At 44.8% G+C, this 19,284-nt stretch overlaps 1 long non-coding RNA gene across 2 annotated transcripts in view; it reads right to left on the bottom strand.

Annotated features, from left to right (window-relative positions):
• Window positions 1–278: 278 nt before the first annotated feature.
• LOC146434336 (uncharacterized) overlaps window positions 279–19,284 on the bottom strand; it is a 38,861-nt gene continuing 19,855 nt past the window's right edge. Inside the window, exons 3-4 of one of the 2 annotated variants that reach the window (XR_014853354.1) lie at window positions 15,490–15,591; window positions 279–2,799 (exon numbers count right to left, since the gene is read on the bottom strand). This is a non-coding gene — a long non-coding RNA (uncharacterized LOC146434336). Of the gene's footprint in view, window positions 2,800–13,903; window positions 15,424–15,489; window positions 15,592–19,284 lie in introns of those variants that run through there. The other variant, XR_014853353.1, reaches the window with a different exon arrangement.

Raw genomic sequence — 19,284 nt, 5'->3', positions numbered from 1 at the left:
AAAATGTGCATTGATCCACAATAATCCAATTGATGACAATCACAGGGAAGTCTACAGCATTAACACAGCACTTGTTCAAGATATGAATTCAGCAATAAAAACTTTCAAAACTAAAAAAACCTTATAATTCAAAGTAATAAATAAATTAAATTCTTTTCACTTTTGCATCAAAACCTCATGAAAACCACCTTCACGAAAAGGAAGAACACATTTCAATGATCAAGTATATTTGAATATAGCCAGAATATTTAAGCAAAATATCAAGTTCATTAATTTTTGAAGGTTCATAGTAATATTGTTGCAAGATTCAGAGTATTATCCTTAGTAATAACTGATATCACTCGTTGTAAAGTTCAGAACCAAGCCAAACGATGTAATTTTTTCTGTTTAAGGAGTTCATGCATAATTTCTTAGCCTATTTTGCATGCACTGAGATCATACATAAATTAAAGGCACACAGCACAAAGACAAGTGGTAACACCAAAGAAAAAGCTCTCAAAGTCTCATTTAATCCAAAGAAACTCCTTCAATGAAGAAGTACATCTGTTTCCACAGAGCCATATGACTAAAATACACTGTGAAATTAATCTAAAATTCAGTGAAAATTAACATATGCTTGGCACTATTTCAGTCTCCATTCTTTGGGAGCTGGGTGTAACATGCAAACCTTGCACATCTATTCCAATCTCTCACCACTATGTGGGTAATGGTTGTGTCAGCAGCAGGCAGTTGATTATCCCCCCCAAAAAATCTACCCTTAATCAGATATCCAAATATATCTCTGGTAAAATGCCTTTAATCCACGGAAATCAGAGTTGTGTAAGTGGGAGAAGATTCCTCTAGAGGTCCAAATAAGTCAGAATGAAACTACACGACTCAAGAGCTCAAAGAACATAACTCCCACAGTCTCTTCATACTCATTTCTAGTGTTTGGACATCCTCAGGTGGATTTTTTTTTTTCCACTGTCAGAAAATCCCAGAATGGTTTGGGTTGGAAGGGACCTTAAAGCCCATCTCATTCCAAACTCCTTGCCATGGGCAGGGACACCTTCCACTAGACCAGGCTGCTCTCCTACTTGTTCCTACAAATTCCAGCTTGTGTCCATTGCCCCATTCCTGCACACCTCTGACAAGCCTGGATCCACTTTCTCTCCACATTCCCATGTCAGGAAGTTGCAGATACCATTAACATCCCACAGCAGGTTTCCATCTCAAGCTCTCTTTGTCCATTGGGGTTGGAACTAGATGATATTTAAGGTACTTTCCAACCAGGAAGATTCCAGGACATTTTCATTAACCCAGGACAGGATTTACCAGGGTGGGGACTAAAAGCATACAAACATCTAGCTAAGCTATGGACAAACCTGGCAGCTTTAGCAATATGCTGCCTATTCCCAATCCCCGACCAGCTTGACAGATAACTTGTCCAAGTCCTGTTGCTTTCTGTTTTCCTGGTGCCACAGAAGAGAAAGGGACAGACATAATGAATCACCAATCCTCTAGAGATAATATTAAGACAGTGCCAGGAGAAATGTTCAGCTGGGAAGTGTGGTTGGAAATCAAATGAGCTATGACATTCACCCCAGATCACTCTGAACAAGTTGCTTTCTGAAAACAACACAGTGACGGGAGGCCAAGGACACCTTTGTGTTTTGAAATAAAAGAGCTGAATTCAGTCAAACTTGCTGAAGTAGGAAGCAATGAAAAAACAGGTGTCAGGGAATTCAGAGATGACAAACAGAACTCAAGAACCCTTGCCAAATTCACAGGCAAAAAATAAAACAGTTACACTCCGGGTTTGTGGTGAGAAAACCTGTCTGAATTACCCAGTTTGAGTTTCCTTCACATGGAAGACCCAACTCCTTGAAGGTTCTAAAATGCTTTGTATTATGTAATAATTTGTTCTCAGCACAGCTGCTGCTGCAAAATCAGTTTGAGAAAATGAGGAAGATGGGAGGAAACTGTTTCCAAGAAATTCAGCTCGGGTCACAGTCAGCAAGAACTGGCTGGGTCCCCCCAAGATGGGAATGTTCAGAAAAAGTTTTGAGCTAAAATGACTCTTAAAAAAAAGAAGCACTAAAGGCAACAGAGTTAGCAGCTCTGACAAGAATTTCAGCACACAGGGAGAAGCAAGGAGGAAGAGTTAGAGTCAATGGAAAAAAAATCCCCTGGAGGCTGAGGTCAGACTGATTAAGATCCTGTTTCAGTCAATATCCGCTGAAAACCATAGCTGAAAGCAAACAAACACTAAATATACTTTTTCATAGTCTTACAAGGAAAAGACTCTCATGGAAAATGTATGAATAAGCTTCCAAGCAATTATAGATTGGCAAAGGTATATTTCTTTCCCTGACCATTAATTTAATTATTAATTAGCTGCTGCTGTCAAGCCTATGTGTTTAAAAACACCAAGCACTCCGTTCTTTATAAGGGGTAGTTTATCAGCTTGATTTTATGTCCATCACATAGCATTAAAATGAAAGGTAAGTGATTTAGAATAAACCATGAATTTGATCCACTCACTTACACATTTCATTGCTTTCCCAAGCCCACGAGGAGCTTGGTGTCTGGGGAGGTGGTTGGCTTGGATTGACTTTGAGGGTAAGAACAGCACAAGCCCAAGGTCAGGCACAAAAGGGAAGTGCATGACTTGTCTGGAGTTCCACTTTTGGAGAGCTTCTGCTACTGTAGGCACAGCTGCTGCCTCTGAGACACCCCCAGATTTCTCACGCCGAAACGGAGGATACACAGAGCATCACTTTCACCCACAGCAGAGTCTCTCCCTGGAGGCACAGCCATCTGCAAAAAGGGGACCACAACCACCTGTCTCACTCTTCCTGCCTCAAACAGGTACCATTCACTCAGACAGTAAATCTCTCTAGCACCCTTTAGTACTGCCTTCAGAATATTCATTTCTGTAAGGCTTGGACTTTCTCCACTGAGAGTCTGTCATATCTTGATTCTCCACTTGCCCTTCTTCAGTCCATTCTTATCACGTGAGCAGTGCAAAGCTCTGTTTCTTTCCCTCATTTTTTCCCCAAGCCATTTTATTCACAAGGTTAAACACCACTCAAAATCCCAGGGGCAGAAATTTCCTCCTAAGGACAGCAAGGATGTTTGGGTGTACTTTATTTATTCTGTGCTGCAGCTGCCCTGGTCCATCAGTGGCCTGCTGGAACAGCTTGCTGGCTTCTGTGCTGCCACCAACCTTGGTCCCAGCTGGAAGCAGAGCATGAAAAAAGCAGCGGAAAAACGTATCTGCTGGAAAATGTGACCAAGAAGTGGGCTGACAAAATGCAGATACCTTCACTTCATCCCCACAGTCACATCAGTTGATGAGGTCCGGTGAGAGTGTGAGAATATTTATTCCAGCAAGGTTATCTGACTGGGGAGCCTGTCAGTCGAAAATCCCACGGGAAAAAGGGAGAAACCAGAAAAAAATATAGTCACAGACCTGACAAAACCACCATGGAGACACTGACAAGGAACTAACCTCACCAGTCCCACTAATGGATGGGCTGCTCAGAAACCACAGGCACCACTTCCAGCAAGATCAGCATGAGGCAGGAATGGCATGTGTCCCAAAAAACAGCTACTGGGGGAGACTAATGGGAACAAGGAACGTTGGAAAAGTGGTGGAGAGGAACAGGCTATAAATAAGCCCTACAAAACATGGGCAAAATGTTGCTAAGATTAACCTCCCTGCTAGCATTATCAAGCATTAAGGCCTTTAGGCTCAGCCTTCGTCTGCCGAGGGCAGATTTGGCCTATAGGTAAATAAGATTTAAAGTTACCTTCCAGGATGTCAAATCCTACTGAGTGTTTGTGAGCTAAAAAAATATTTAAAATGTAGATAAGCAAGGCCTAAACTGTCTGGGCTTTTTAAGCCAGAGAGAGATTGTAAATGGGTGTTTACTGAGGTTGGAAAAGCCCTGTAAACAACATCAAGCTCAACCATTAACCCCGCACTAAATGGTGTCTTTAAGTACCAAAAAGGCATTATTTTGAGCACTTCTGGGGATGGTGACTCCCCCACTGCCCTGGGCAGCCTGTTCCAATGCCTGATCACCCCTTCAATGAAGAAGTTTATCCTAATAGTCAATCTAAACCTTCCCTGGGGCAACCTGAGGCCACCTCCTCTGGTCCTGTCACTTGTCACCTAGGAGAGGAGGACGATTACCTATTCTGAACTCATTTTAGACAACTATTTCTGCATAAGAGTAATGGTCCAATGGGCCTTACTTTACAATTGCAAATCTTTGGAAGATTGCCAGATTTTCCAAGGTTCGATGGACTCCTGCCATTACACCAAGGTTTCACCCTTGCTGCCCTGCAGACACCTGAAGCCAAACCTCCTCTTTAATGTTTCTATTATAAATGAAGTCATGGAGTTGGCTTTTGTAAAGGGCTATGAGGTTTTTGTTATGGTTATTTGTTAATGGTTGTGTATATTTTATGACTACCTCTATAGATTTGTTGGGGCTAACCGATAAATGTTATGGATACCTCTATAGGTTTGTTATGTCTAATTGTTAATTTGTTGTGGCTAACTGAAATGTTACAGCTAAGAAAGGGGAGAGCTGGGCAAGCAGCTAACCCATCAGAAGACCCTAGAAAGGACGAGCCAAGGAGGACTAAAGACAAAGAGCCCATCGGAGCACCTGAAGGAGGCTGAGTTAGGGGGTTATAAAAACTGTAACACCCAGCCAGAAGGTGTGCCTCTGGGTTTCTCAGCCTCTTATTGTTGTTTGTACTATGAAAATGAGTGAATAAATCCTTTCAAGATTTAAGTAGTGGGAGGACGTTTCTCACAGTTTGCACTTACCACCAAACACCCCAGATTTAGGATTCTCACCATCACTACACAAGCTTTATACATCCAGTTCTATGTTGATTAGAGTTTGAAAACCTCAAAGTGGTTGTGGAATCTTAAGTTTACGGCAAGAGCTGTGTGCTGGGAAGACTTTAAGGAAAATAATTTGGCTTATAGATTATTTGTGAAAGCCTAGATCAGGCAGCCATTCCAGAGAGATTCTCCAGCAAGCAGAGCCTTATAGCCACTCTCCACAAAAAGCTGAATTAAGGACAAAACATCCTGATATACTGCAACAAATCCTGCCCAGTCTCAGAAAGAAGAGCCTCCAAAGGAGTGAGGAACCGCCCAGCTGCAGCAGTGAATGTCTGTCACTTCTTTATATCCTCCATTTATCTCGCTGCTTTGCCTCTGAAGCTGTGGGCTCCCCAGGGAGTGGAGTAATTGTACCAGTTCCTCGTTCCTCCCCTTTGGAGAGTGGAAGCTGCAGCAGATGTTAAGATGGAGAGAAGTCAAACATGCCCCTGAACCAAAGTCTTGTATTTCTCGGGGCAGTGCTAAATCTTGGAGAGAGCAACAGCAGCAATAACTCTTCAAAGATAAGCAAGTCTGCAAGTTATTGGCACTGAGAACGTTTTTTGGTCTCAGGCTCTGACCAGGACACGCACCTCACAAAGCCATGGCCTTGAGCTTGATGAATGACTGCAGTTATTGCCAATTCACAGGCCTTTAAGAGTCCGAACAAGAAAGGCTCTGAGTACATTGACAGAGGAAGACCAGAGACATTCCACACCGGGCTGTGGAAGGAAACGAGAAGGGTATGGAACACTGTTAAAATATGAAAAGAATATTAAAGTCAGCTTCAATTACCTAGATTATAGATGCATATACCATCTGCTGGCAATTTTTTGCATCTCAAAAGGAGTGTCAATCGAGTCAGCACCATTCAGCTTTTCACACTGCAAGTGGCACTATTAGAAAGATCCGTTCTAAACTTCCCCATCATCCCCAACTCTCCAGCTTCTCCAGCCCACCAGATGGCTGAAACCACAAAAGTAGAGTGTGTTTGAAACTGCTGCTCCCTAATTTAGGAGGGAACACATTCTTGATCAATTGAAATAATAATGAAAACATTTATGATTTCCAGCTTCTCTGAAGCTGCAGAGAAAGGTTTTCACTCTGACAACTTGTATTAGCTGCCCCGGAATCTGCAGGCAGCAACATTTCAGAAGTAATTTGAAACTGAAAGAGTACTTTTGGGGAAAGTGTCTCAAATGTCAGACAGATCTATTAAAACAGCTCTTGACAGACTAATCTATAAGCCTTTCTTTTTTAGTGTGAGATTTGTATCGATTTTTAAAATAGCAATCCCATTACTACACATTAACAGCATGGATAAACATCTCTCCGAGTATTTAGGATTACAACAGGACAAAGAGAGAATGTGAGGGCAGTAATTTTCCATCACACAGTAGGTCAGTTTAACGGCGGTATCTGCAAATCAAGTCCATCTCTAAAGCAAGTTTTCGGCACAGCAGGAGCTCTGATGACCCTTTCTGTTACTCAAATCCACCCTGTACTTGTGACTCTGCTCCCTTCCCAGCAGTCAGCTGAACATCCTCTTACTCACCTTACTGCCTTTCCCACTGCCAGACCTGGAAATTCCCTTTTTAATTCATCCCATTGTCACAACTTTGGGGGTAATGGAGGAAAACCAGGAGCTAGTGTACTGATATATGTGGCACAATTGGCACGAATGCAGGGTACTCCATCTCAGAGGTCTTTTCCAACCTAAATGAATCTGTGCAAAGAAACACCCCAACAGAAGTGGGAGAAACAGGCATTTCTCTTCCTAGCAGTTTGGATTTCCAGGGCAAGAAAGACCAGACCCTCTCCTCCCCGAGCCCAAAGGCTGCTCATGGATTTGTCCCATCATCAGACCCGTAAGATTGACCAGATTCCCAACAGCACCAGTATCACAGCCAAACCAAACAACTGCTATTGCAGTAAATCCTGCCATTCTCTATCCCAGGGATTCCTTGAGCTCAGCATGCATCAGCCTCAGAGTAGATCATAGAATCCCAGAATGGTTTGGTTTGGGAGGGAGCTTAAATCTCATCTCATTCTCCAATCCCCCATGCCATGGCAGGGACATCTTCCACTATCCCAGCTTGCTCCAAGCCTCATCCAGCCTCACCTTAGACACTTCCAGGGATCCAGGGGCCTCCTCATTCTGACAGGGAAGCATTTCTTCACAATATCTCCATCTAACCCTGCCCTCTGGCAATGGGAAGCCATTCCTCTTTGTCCTGTCACTCCAGCCCCTTGTACATTGTCTCTCTCCGTCTTCCCTGTAGGTTCCCTTCAGGACCTGGAAGGGTGAGTTATGTCACCCCAGAGCCTTCTCCAGCTGAACAATCCCAAGCCTCTCAGCCTTTTCTTTTGTCTCCACCAGTTGCCAGAGTTGTGTAACAAGTTACCTTATTCATTTTTGATTTCAGGTATGGAATAAGCTACTGGAATTTAAAGGTTCCTTGCTCAAAACCCAGTGTTTATGCCACTCATATAGACTTTCCCCAACACACACACATTTAGGAGCTTATTTTTAAATGAGGCTTCACAACCATGGTTTGGATGATTTTAAAATTCAGCTTGCAGACTTACAGGTGCTCCTGGCTGTCAGCACATTGGACAACAGGAGGATGCTCAGAGGGGCACAACCCTAAAGATTGGAGCCCAAGAACACTCAGCAGTCTAAAACCTGTGACAATGTGGCTGAACCTGGGACAGGTCAAGGGCCTTAACATTGGAAATGGAAAAATTGAGCTAGAGATCCATGGTGGGACTGCCTACATTGTTCTTTGGTTTAAAAACTGAATTAATCCAAAACATCCAAAGAGATCTTAAATGAGAAAAATTAGATGTTACCAAAGTGCGATCTGCAAGTGCTACCTGATCAATGAGGGAGGCAGGGAAAATGGGAACAGAAAGAGTGTTTGCAGGGAAGTCTGACTCACAGTGGAGGGTACCACCTCTGCAACCCCAGCATTCCTAGTGATAACAGATTCCTCAGCATTCTGAGTCTCTCCAAAATGTCTTGTAGTGCTGCAGGCCTAGATGGATGCCTTTAAAGCCACTGGACTTCACTCCCAAAGCCCTACTGCCCTGTAGGAAGGAGCTCCTGCTCTGGGAGCTCCTCTGGTGCTGGGTGACTCAATCCTGGAGAGCCACACCCCCTCTCCAGGGGCTGAGCCAGGACAGCCCGGTCCCCAGTGTCCAAAGACAGCACAGGACACAGCCACAAAACGTGCAAACACACTTGGTGACTCCAGGAGGTGGGAGTCACCTGAGGGTGCAGCAGGAGATGAGCTCAGAAGGAAAACACCAGCTCACACACGTTTAAGTGGGTGTGTGAAAGAAGTGGTCAAATAGAAAATCCAAATCTATTTGCACTTCAACCATTCTTGTTTCTTTGAGCTTTTGCCCCTTCCATCAGCACGGCAGTGCCTGTCCAGGGCTGGAGGCTGAACTCTTAATTAAATTCAAATTGTAGGTAACAGCTCCGGCCTGATGGCTTATCAGCTAAGATGTACAAGCACGCATTTGAAACCAGCACAGAAACTGCTGAATCATTCCATGAAGGACCTTCACCCTGGAGGGGTCCTTGGGGGTCTCCAAAGACCACCAGGACATACAGAGCCTGCATTGTGCACATGCTAATGATATTAATGACTTCCAAGAAATGATTTGTGTAACCACTCCTATCCTGGTGAGCGTGATGAATATTCATGAATTTTACCTATAACACTGTATCTTTGGGGTACTGAGGTGGGTGTGTGTGTGTGGCTAGCACAGGTCTTTCCCATGAGAATTCTTTTTGTGTTTTATAAACAAAGAAAGTTTGGATGTTATTAAAAACAGTGTCTCAAGATTTGGACAGTGCAGGCCTGGCCAATCAGGCCTAGGGGGAGGTTTCTGACTGACCAATCTGAGTGACCTTTGAAAACTCTATATATGTTGGATTCAAACAATACTTTTTTCTATGCCACGCTGAGAATCAGGGCTTTCCTTCTCTGCTAGCGGCTCAACAGTGACGTGTGTTTGGCGGAAACAATTCCCACACACCCGATGTGTCGAATAAAGCAAATACCCACTTCCATGGGTATTTCCACAGGGTACCACATGGAGCAAACTCTGCAAACACCAGGAAGACACCTAAGGAATATTGATTTTAAAACTCAATTTGCAGACTTACAAAGTCTCCCTCCTGGCTGTAAGAGCACCCACAGAGCCCCAGCCACTCCTGTTCCTCCAAGCCTGTTGCCTCCAGGCACATGTCTTCTCCATGTGCTGTTCTCTCTCTTCCACCTCACACAACCTCTGCTCACATTCTGCAATTGTTTTCTCAGAGTCCTCTCTTACAGAACTGGAAAAGAGTCACAAGAATGGCCCTAATTGTTGCTCCAGCTTCTTTTGCATGGCAAATAGCCTTGAATATCAGTGGAGATGGTGTCACACATGGACAACCTGCCTGGTGTAGCTGCAGAACCTCTCACCTTGTTCCTGCATATTTTAGCAACCAGGGGTAGTAGTGGACCTTGGATCTCCTGCACCTGGAGTGGTTGGGTCACCTCAGAAGCAGTACAGCTGACCAAAGGCATAGCCCACACCATGTAGCACCATGCCCAGCCAAGAACAAGAAAGCGAATCTTTGGGTTTTTATTTTGTTCCCCATTCTGCTGAGGCGGAGAAGGAGTGAGTGTGGGTCTGTGTGGGGTTGTGCCACTGGGCTCCCAGGTGTTCCACCCTCTCTGAAGATGTCACCCAACACCCAAGAGCCCAGGTGTTACCTGGCTGATTGCAAAGGGCAGAGCCATGACCTCTCTTCAGGCTCTTAAGTGCAGAAATGTACTGACAGAGCTCAGAAATTTCAGCTAATCTTTCCATTAAGGCCCTGCTACACAAGCTCCCAAAACTGAGGGTCAGAGGAGTATCAATTTGCTATCTGAGTGGATTCTGTGCCCTTAAGGCTACAGATCATAATGGGAAAAAACCAAAAATCAAACCCTCAAACAGGTCATGTATTAGAAAGGTGATAAACCCCACACCATTAAAGCAGAGATTTAAAGGCAGGTACATTATTCTACCAGATGTGATTCTGCTAGGAAATACCCAAGGCTGTTACAGAAGACCACATTAGTTCTTCCAGCTCCATCAAGAAAGAATGTTTGCATGGACTTCACCAAGAAGAGTGGAAAGTTCAAAGAAAAAACAAAAGATAAAAAGGAAGAACATTCCACCATTTCTACAAATATTGTTATAGAGCCAGTGGAGTGGGACAGCAGAACAACGCCCAGGAAACTTCTTGCTATGCAAGCTCACTGCCACCCAGTGCCTGGGTCTGCTGTCTTATGGAAAACTCCTCTTGCATCCATTATTTGGACTGTGCTGCACCTCTCCCTGGCCTGGAAGGAAAAAGGGAGCTGCCCTGATCCAGGCCATACCTGTTAAAAGCCTGAGCTCCTTTCTGCAAAATATTTCTAGCAGAACGTATTGAATATCCTGCAGGTATAGGATTTAAGCACAACGGGTTTTTGAGCACAACACTTTTTTTCCCCTGCCCTCCACCTCGCTAGTCACCTGTAGCTCCAAATTCTGACAGCCAAGCTAGAGCTCTGCTCCATCTGCTGAGGAACCCCACACCTGCCTGAGAGCCTCAGGGACAACCGTAGGATACACCAGAGAGAGAAACACCATCAAGGGGAAATAAAAGGTACAAACAGCTTCTGGAAGGAGGAGCTGGGTTAGAATCTCTCTCTCAATGAGACTAGGGGAAACTGGAATAGAGAGGGGTGAGCTGAAACAAGGATTAGTCTTGACGAGGGAAAACTTTTCTTGCAGCTATTTCTCAACAGAGCAGCATGAAGAAAAGCAAGATGTAGTTTGTCCCTGCTGCTCCCACACAAACTGCTTTTGTGACTACAAGCCGAAACCATTTTCAAATATCAATATTAAAAACCCACACAATTCTTTCAGCCTCCAGCCATCACAAAGGAAAAGGTTTCAGTGTCCTTTTTCAAAGCAAGAATCATATTTTTAAATACCATCTTGTTTCCCAAGATCCAGTCTCCTTTCTGCCACTAGATGTCCCACAAGTAAGAGGGAGCCCAGATGGGAGCACTGTGAGCTAATTGTAATTAGGATTTTCCTTTGAGCTGCTTTGAACTCTTAACATATCATTCAACTCAGTAAAAGCTTTCTCAAATTTGTAAATACAACAAAAGACTCTTGCTGGATTGATATATTCATTTAACAGCCGTTTTGATGGTATCATATTAGATGCTAATCCCACATTCAGGTTGTTTCTATGCTTTAGTTCTCTAAGTTTTAAATATAATGGAATTCTAGCAGGGAAGCATTATAGTGAAGGTATTACCCCATGGGAACAGTTTCATTGATGTTTATTTCAGCATTAAAATAAACATCAGAGCTGGAACTGTAAAGCATCATTGAAGAAACTACTTATTAGAGTGAACACACTTAGGAGAAAATAGAATAGGTAATTTTATGTCCCTTTAGATGCTGGGAACTGCAGGTGGTGGAGCATCAAACAGGCCACCAAGCCATGTGCTGAATAGACGCCATCCATACAAGATATTGTCCCATTGCAGTTATTTGACATAAAGATTTCTCTTGCAAGAAAAACAACTCTATTTGTTGTTTCTACATTTGGTCAGATAAAGTCCCAGCTGCACCCATCAGCCTCAGCCACAGTGATTTCTCATGTGCCCCAGGTGTATGTGACTTTTGGTGTTTCTTTAACAGCCCTATCACCCTGGGCTCCCTCAGTGCCTCCCCAGTTCTGGCATTTCCTTAAGCTGCATTTTGTCAGCCCATGTGAAAGTATGGTGTGCAGATGGTATCAAAAGTGGTATTTAGTAAAGTTGAGGTAGACAATTCCCACTGCTTTTCCCTCATCCACCACCAAATCACCTTATCATGGAAAGCTGCCAGATTGGTTAAACACAATTCTGCCTCCCTAAATATAGGTAGGTTATCATTAATCGCTTGGTTGTTCTTCACATGCCCAGAAATTGTTTGCAGAATTCATTTCACAACTTACCCAATGAGGCAAAGCTGACCAGCCTGTAACAATCCAGATCCTCCTTGAAGACAGGAATGATGATGACCCTCTGCCTGTCCTTGAGAACCCCTCCAAGTCCCCATGACCTCCCAAAGGGTGGCCTTGCAATGACACCAGCCAGATCCCACAGCACTCCTGGGTGCATCCCATCAAGCCACAAGGATTTATGTATTCCCAATGTAAGTGTTCCCTAAGGCAATCCACATCCAGTGACAATGTTTTCCTCAGTGGGGAATGGCAGGTCCCTATCCATGCAAGAAGCTTCTCACCCCTGCCTGCCCATAGCATCCCATTCTGTGTGTTTACCAGGACAGCCCATGGGCCAGAGGGAAGAAAGGACAAAGACAACTCAAGTGACAGCGGAAAACTTAACCCCAATGATACTGGACACCTCTGAACCTTTACTTGAACTGCTCAGTCTGTTATAAGGCAAGAGGATTTCATCCCACAGCTGGCACCGAGTGCAACAGAGATTTCCTGCTATGGGGGGTGGATCATTTCAGGCCAGTGTGGACACCAAACATTTGACAGCCAAATAAATAAACCCTATTTTTATTTCACAGAACAGCTTCCTGCTTTTCTGTCACCACTCATGTCTCAGCACACAAAACCCCTAAGTAAACCAAGGAAGGAGATATTTTATTCATGAGTACAAAGCCCAGCTGAGTTCTGAGAAAGCTTATTGTTGCTTTTGAGGTGTCTCATCTAGAGGCACAGAGCTGTGCAGTGCAGCACTTGGAAAGTGTCACAAGCCCCCAGCATAACCAACTTGGCAGAACATGCACAGGGAATGGCCAGTGTGTGAGAAGAGGCTCCTGTAATCCATTGTCAAACTGGAATTTGGTCCCAGCTCTATTTTGTGTATTCTAGCTGCTTAATCCAATTACAAGAAGTGACCAGCTAAGGATTAGATGAGAAGGAAGCCAAGGAAGTGACTTTGGCCCAGGACTCAGCTGACAGATGCCAAGATACACAGTACAATTCCCTCGGTAAACCTGGATTTATTTCTGCAACAGTTCTCTTCAGCCACTGCAGATAAACAACTTGACAGCATCTTCAGCTCAGGAGTTTGCTCTCAAAATTGTTAAAACAAAGCTCAGACTCATCTCCTGCTTCCTTAAATTGGGGTGCTGACCTATGTAAGCCACAGAAGAGGCTGCTGTTGTACTTGTCCTTGTTTTTCCAAGTGATACTGAGAAAACTGCTTGAATGTGGAAAGTCAGAAGCTGGGATTCATTGTCTGTTCAGTATTTATCAGTGAAAACATTTCCCATTCTTACAAGCTCAGCAAGCAGCAAACATCCCGATATTATCAGCACATGGAAAAGTCAATGAAGGCGGAGCTGGAAGCAAGAGGCTGGCTGAGTGCAGAGCCACAAGAGCCAGCACCTGATGGCACCAATAGCCCCTAACTGCCCTGAGCAGCCTCTCCCTGCAGTCCTGTCCAGAGGGTCCCTTTCAGCTCCATGCCTGGCACCCAGTCCTGGCCTGAGCTAGAAGGCAAAGGGTCCCTTGGACCCATCTGCAGCCTTTTCCTACAGCCCCAATTCCTGCTGCTCCTGTCTGGATACTGGTCCATCCCCTCACTTGGTCTGGAGCTTTCCTTAGACACTTTTACCTGCACCCAGATCTATTATTGCATCCCCACAGGCCTAAGGAAAAGGTTTCCAATGGGAAAACCCAGCCCTGGCTGTGGTCCTGGTGGTGTTTAAGGCATTTAGTAGCTGTCCCAGTGGCTGCATTGCACGGGACACTGGCAGCTGTATTTACCAGACTGAAGAGCCTTGACTGCTCACAAGTTTCACAGACATAGTTCACAGGCACACCACCTGTGGAGACAGCCTTCAAGGAAGTTATGCTTCCAAAGGACAGGAAAGAAGTTCTACTTTGCTATCAGCACTAGGAAGCCCCTGTTAAGCACTTGTTAAGGACCCTCAAGCTTTAGTTTTTTGTACAATCCTTCTAGCAGCTTTTGGTATCCCACTGCCTCCTTTTCCTTATACTTCTGGTTATTTTGGAGAGCCACAGCATTGCTCTTAATGAGATTCAGCTGGATGCAGGATTTGGCCACATTTCTCACACACACCCCCTTGCCAGCTCCCACATGCACTGTCCAGGTGAGTGCAGCAGATTCCTGCTGAGATGCAAACTTGTTCACTGCCCGCCATCCAAACATCCCTGCGGATGGTCTGTGCACGTGTCACTAACCACTGTCCCTGGAAACACCTTGGCTCGTGGTCTCAGAGGTCACTTGGCTGTCCCAAAGCCAGTGGAACTGGGGCAGCCAGACACAAACTCAACCCTGGGAACAGCCTGTGGATCCAAATTCCCCCTGTGACCATGTAAGAGCAAGTGACAGGGGACCTGCCAACATCTGGAGCTCCAACACCACGCTGCAGGACAGCTCCTTGACAAGTGTCTGGATTTGTCTGAACTGCACATGGAACTGTTTGTAAGTACTAGATCAATGCCTTGCAGACAGAATAAATCCACTGTGTTCAGTAATAAGGAGACTGCATACATATTTCAGTCTCTTGCCTAGATATATGCCACCTCTGCAAGCTGAAAGGAGAAGCAGGCAATGAATATTTTGACAAATATTCTAAAGGTTGTACCAACACAAGCTGATGGAACACACAAATAGGAAAAAACCCACAAACTTTGCATTATTACTTCCTTATGAATTAGTCCAAGAGGGTCACAGATTGCTGGCTGAACTCTTTAGAATAGTGTTACTCAAATTAGGTGCTGCAGTCCCAGTTCTGGTTTACATACATTTAGCTCTTCCCACACAAACTTTATATTATAACAAATAACTCAGTTCTTCAGTTGATTATTCTCCCTTTAAAGATAGCACTGTCAGGGAAGGTCACTGGTTTGGCAATCTTTACACTTAATTCCATTTAACCCACCAGCCCCCAGCCTTATTTTTCCAATTTGGCTGAAGGTGGAGCTGTCTGGGTGCATGTGCTGCCTCGCCTGTGAAAGCAGATGGCATTTTCCTTCCCCAGCTGAGACAAAGGCATTCCCAGAGCAATTCAAACCCTTCCACACTGCCATCCTCTGGCAAAATATGCATTTACAATATTAATGACAGTTATTTTTGTCCTGTGGCACATTCAGTCTTAGAAGAATAGCAGAAATCTCTTCCTAGTTACTGAACAAGCTTTACTGGAAAAGATCCAGTCAGTCTGATCAAAACAGAAAGAGGAGGGTATTTTTCCCCCCATCCAAGTGCATCTTTCTTGTACTACTTCTATGAAGATGAATATATAGTTATCCATAAAGGCATCACATTTATAACAGGATATCTAAGGGCAATATTATTAGAATGCATGTTTTTCAAGCTCAGAAGCTGCAGGATAGAAAAAAAAGGTCAAAGTAGACTTAATACAGAAAGGAGTTTGATTTTGAGATGTCTGACCAGAGCTAGATCCTGAATGACTGATCCTGTCTGGGGGTTGACCTGTACAGGAATGACAAACAACCCAATCAGAACCTGCTTGGATTTGCAAAAAACGTTGGCACTTACATGGTTACCTAAAGTACCTGGACTCAAACGAGATCCTGGTATTTATGGCTGAATTTCCCACTTCTAATCCAGGTTGCCAGCAGGAAAACAACCAGGTCTCACCTGTGGCAAATAAGGAAAGCAATTCCTCAGCTACAGACAACAAGGCACCAGAGTTTTCTGTCAATCCAGCTACAGCAAACACACTTGAACACTTGCAAGGATGGGGCAGCCACAGCTTCTCTGGGAAACGTGTGCCAGGGCCTCACCACCCTCACAGTCAATAATTTCTTCCTAATATAAATCTAAGTCTGATGTAAATATCACTGCAAAGCTCTCATGTTAAGAAATCCCAGCAGGCTCCTCTGTAATGAAGATGAATTTACCCCAGGATTGTCCAGGCAATTCTCTTTGCTATGGACCTCAGCCACAAAATGAAAATAGAGCCTGCAACAGCAAAGAAAATAAAACTGACCAGTGCCATAACTGTTTGCAGTGGGAATTGTAAGAGTGGCTCCCTTAGTGCCATGAGGCAAATAATCCTTGACAGAAAACAGCAAGCACACACTGAGACATCACCTGGAATTAAAAGCTGCAACACCTGCTGGGCTTTCAGTAACACATAGAAGTACCAACACAGATGTTACAGAGCAAGAGCACATGAATTGGAGAGGATGTGGTCCAAAAGGCTGATGCAGAGCTGTTGTGCAGTGATTGCTTTCTCCTTAACTCTGGGGTCTCAGAGTGCCAGACTGTTGGCACTCCCCTCCTGACATCTCCAGCCTGTGAGCCTCAGTAAGCTCCATGAATAAGCTGACAAAGAGCAACCCCAGGAGTCTGGAACAGGCTGAAGCCACAGGATGGATAATTTACAACACCAGAGTCACACTGACAGCAGTGTCACCCACTTGTGTGCAGCTCTGGTGCAAGAGGAACAATTCACCTTCCCCTTGGGGGAGAACAGAAGTGTTCCACCAAATCTCAACACAAACTCTGGAGATTGCCCTGGCTGTCAGCTCACATGTAAACCCACTTGCAAATACAGTTCTGATCCTGGGATGCAAGCACTAGGTAAAGCCTGGGAACCACTCAGGGAAGCATGGACCCCCATGCTTACACTGTACAGCATCCACTTGCAAATTTAGCTGCATTCAAGAGCTGAGACCTTAATTTGGCATTTCAGACTGCTGCATTTGCTTTGGTAGTTTTCCTATTACTGTTGTGAATAGTGTCTGGGCTCCTACATAATTAGCAGCAGCATAATGCCTACCAAGTGCTTCTAATTTGCCAGGCTGCCTTTTCATGCAAGTGAAAAAAAATTAAGCAGATATTAGCAAGCAAGAGGCAGAACCCCACACATGCTGCTGGTGGAGGAATCTTGAGTTCCTGCTTTGAGCAAAAACTTGAAAGGCTGAAACTCTCCACCAAAATAATCTCAAAAGCAAAAATCAATAGATATCAGGTGATTTCGTTGCACTGAAAGGTGAGCCCTCCCCACTATGGTATGACACCAGGAGTGTGGTCCAGCCTTCATCTTTGAGACTGAGATACAGAGATATGCCATTTCTAACAGAGTGAGCTACAGACAGATGTCAGATGTCCTATCTGCCATTTTCTGCCCCACACAGGTCTCCTTGCTACTAATACTAGTGTCTAATACTGAGCCAGGCACTGTAGCAATTCCTGTTTCTCCAAATTACAAAAAAAAACCCTAACACATTCAACCTCCCAGCCCTGGGACAGTTCTCTCACCAAAGTACTCCACAGAAAATCTCCCATGAGAGAATCTCTTCTTACTCTCCTTCCTCCTGAGCCTCTTTCATAAGCCATTCACTTTTATCAGAATCCTTTCTATCTTTGCTTTTTTTTTTTGACCATCTCTTCTCCCTTCCCCCCCCCCCTTTTTTTTTTTTACTGCCAGGAAAATAAGTTCTCACAGAGTGCAGCTGCATTGAACTAATGATTTGGAATTCTGCAAGATGCCCTGGGTTGCTGTGGACAGCATACCAACCAAGCCTTTAAAAAGCTAGAGGAAGAACCACACACAGCCCTTACATCTCAAGTAATTCCCACGTTCCAGTCAATATAGCTGATGTTTTGGTGCTGCAGTGATTCTCCCTGAGCCTAGGAATAGGAAGCAGGCACGGCTGGGTGTTTATCTTTTGGCAAGTGCTCATTCCCTTCAGTATCCAACAAGCCTCTTTTTAACTTCCCTGATAACAAGTACATTGTTTACAGCAAACATTCTCACAGAAGAATGTAGCTTGTACCCGAGGTCACCCGAGGGGAGACGTTCATTAGGACAGCTGAAAGCAGCTGAAGGGATGTGCAGCAGGTAATTCTGCCTCTGTTCTTGTCTAGAATCAAAGATACAATATGGAACGACATGGATTTTTAGATGTAAGGTTTCATGTTGTTCCCTATGAAAATAAGTTTTACCTGAACATCCCCCCTTCCTCCTATCTTCCATTAGCTCCTAATAATGCTAAGCACAACATCATAGAATCCCAGAATGGTTTGGATTGGAAGGATCTTAAAGCTCATTACGTTCTACAGTTTGCCATGGGCAGGGACACCTTCCACTATCCCAGGTGACTCCAAGCCCTGCCCAACCTGGCCTTGGACACTTCCAGTGATCCAGGGGTAGCCACAGCTTCTCTGGGCAACCTGATATAATCCTCATACAGCATGGAAGATCCCTTTGGTTGGTTCAGGTCAGGTGTCCTGGCTGTGCCCTCTCCCTGTTCCTCACTCTGAGCCCCTCACACAGCTCAGCAACCGCCAAAACACCCCAGTCCTATCAACACTGCATCAGTCACAAACCCAAAAAGCACCATACAGGCCGCATGTCAGTGCTTCTGTGCTGCCCCTTTGGGAATGAGACTGTTCCTAGAGAACTGACACAGCAGCAACCTCTTTCCTCACCTGGGGGAGGTCAGTCACCAAAAAACGATGAGCATTTAGTGCCCTGAGCAGCCTCACCTGGAACATTCACTCACAGACCAGGATTTCCACTCAAACCAGGACAGTCCTGGCCTGAGTTACAGCAAAGGAGTGTGCTAGCAGTGTCTCCAGCACATCTCCTGGATGAACCTCTTGGACCCACATTGTGTCCTTGCCTCCAGCCTCTCACTCCATCTTGTGGCTGGCAGGTCAGTGTAGAGGAATTGCCTTGGACCATCCCCGAATGAATCCCTTCCCTTTACTAAAGGCTGTGATGCCTGGACTAAAGGACATTTCCATCTGATAAACAGTTGTCCCAGCTGCCACCATATCCACAGATGTTGTCCAGAGGCTGATGGGGCTAAAAGCTCAAGATTGCTTCTTAAAGGTTGTAAAGCACTGGAACAGTAGCTGCCCAGGGCAGTGGTGGAATCATCATCCCTGGCAGTGTTCAGAAAATGTGGCACCTAAGCCAAGTTAAATCCTGGTACAAGTGGTCACAAACCTATCCTCCTTCAAACAGCATCACTATTCAGTGTGCTTATCCCTGCTCCTCAGCAGCTTGGAGTGAATACCCATTTCTGTGGCCCTCTTGGCTTTAACACAGAAGACTGTGCACATTTGAAGCAAGGCCACTGCTCAGCCCTCACTCCTTGGAAGAGGATGAAAGGACAAACGGCATGTGACAGATGTGTCTCAGTCACCTCACACATTGCTAGGATGGTGCTGGGGTACTGCAGCAGCAACACAGCTCAGGAATGCAAGAAACAAGCAGCTTTGCTGTTCATTTCCTTCCCAGCTGCACAAAAGACATCGGGATTCTCCAGGACTTCAATGTGTCCCTGCAGCAAAACGTGACACCAAGGATGAGCA

This window comes from Lichenostomus cassidix, chromosome 7 (assembly GCF_008360975.1).
Source record: "Lichenostomus cassidix isolate B80296 chromosome 7, HeHo_3.0, whole genome shotgun sequence".
Taxonomy (NCBI): Eukaryota; Metazoa; Chordata; class Aves; order Passeriformes; family Meliphagidae; genus Lichenostomus; species Lichenostomus cassidix.
The sequence above is the reverse complement of the archived record's forward strand: the minus strand, read 5'-3'. Positions and strand labels throughout refer to the sequence as shown.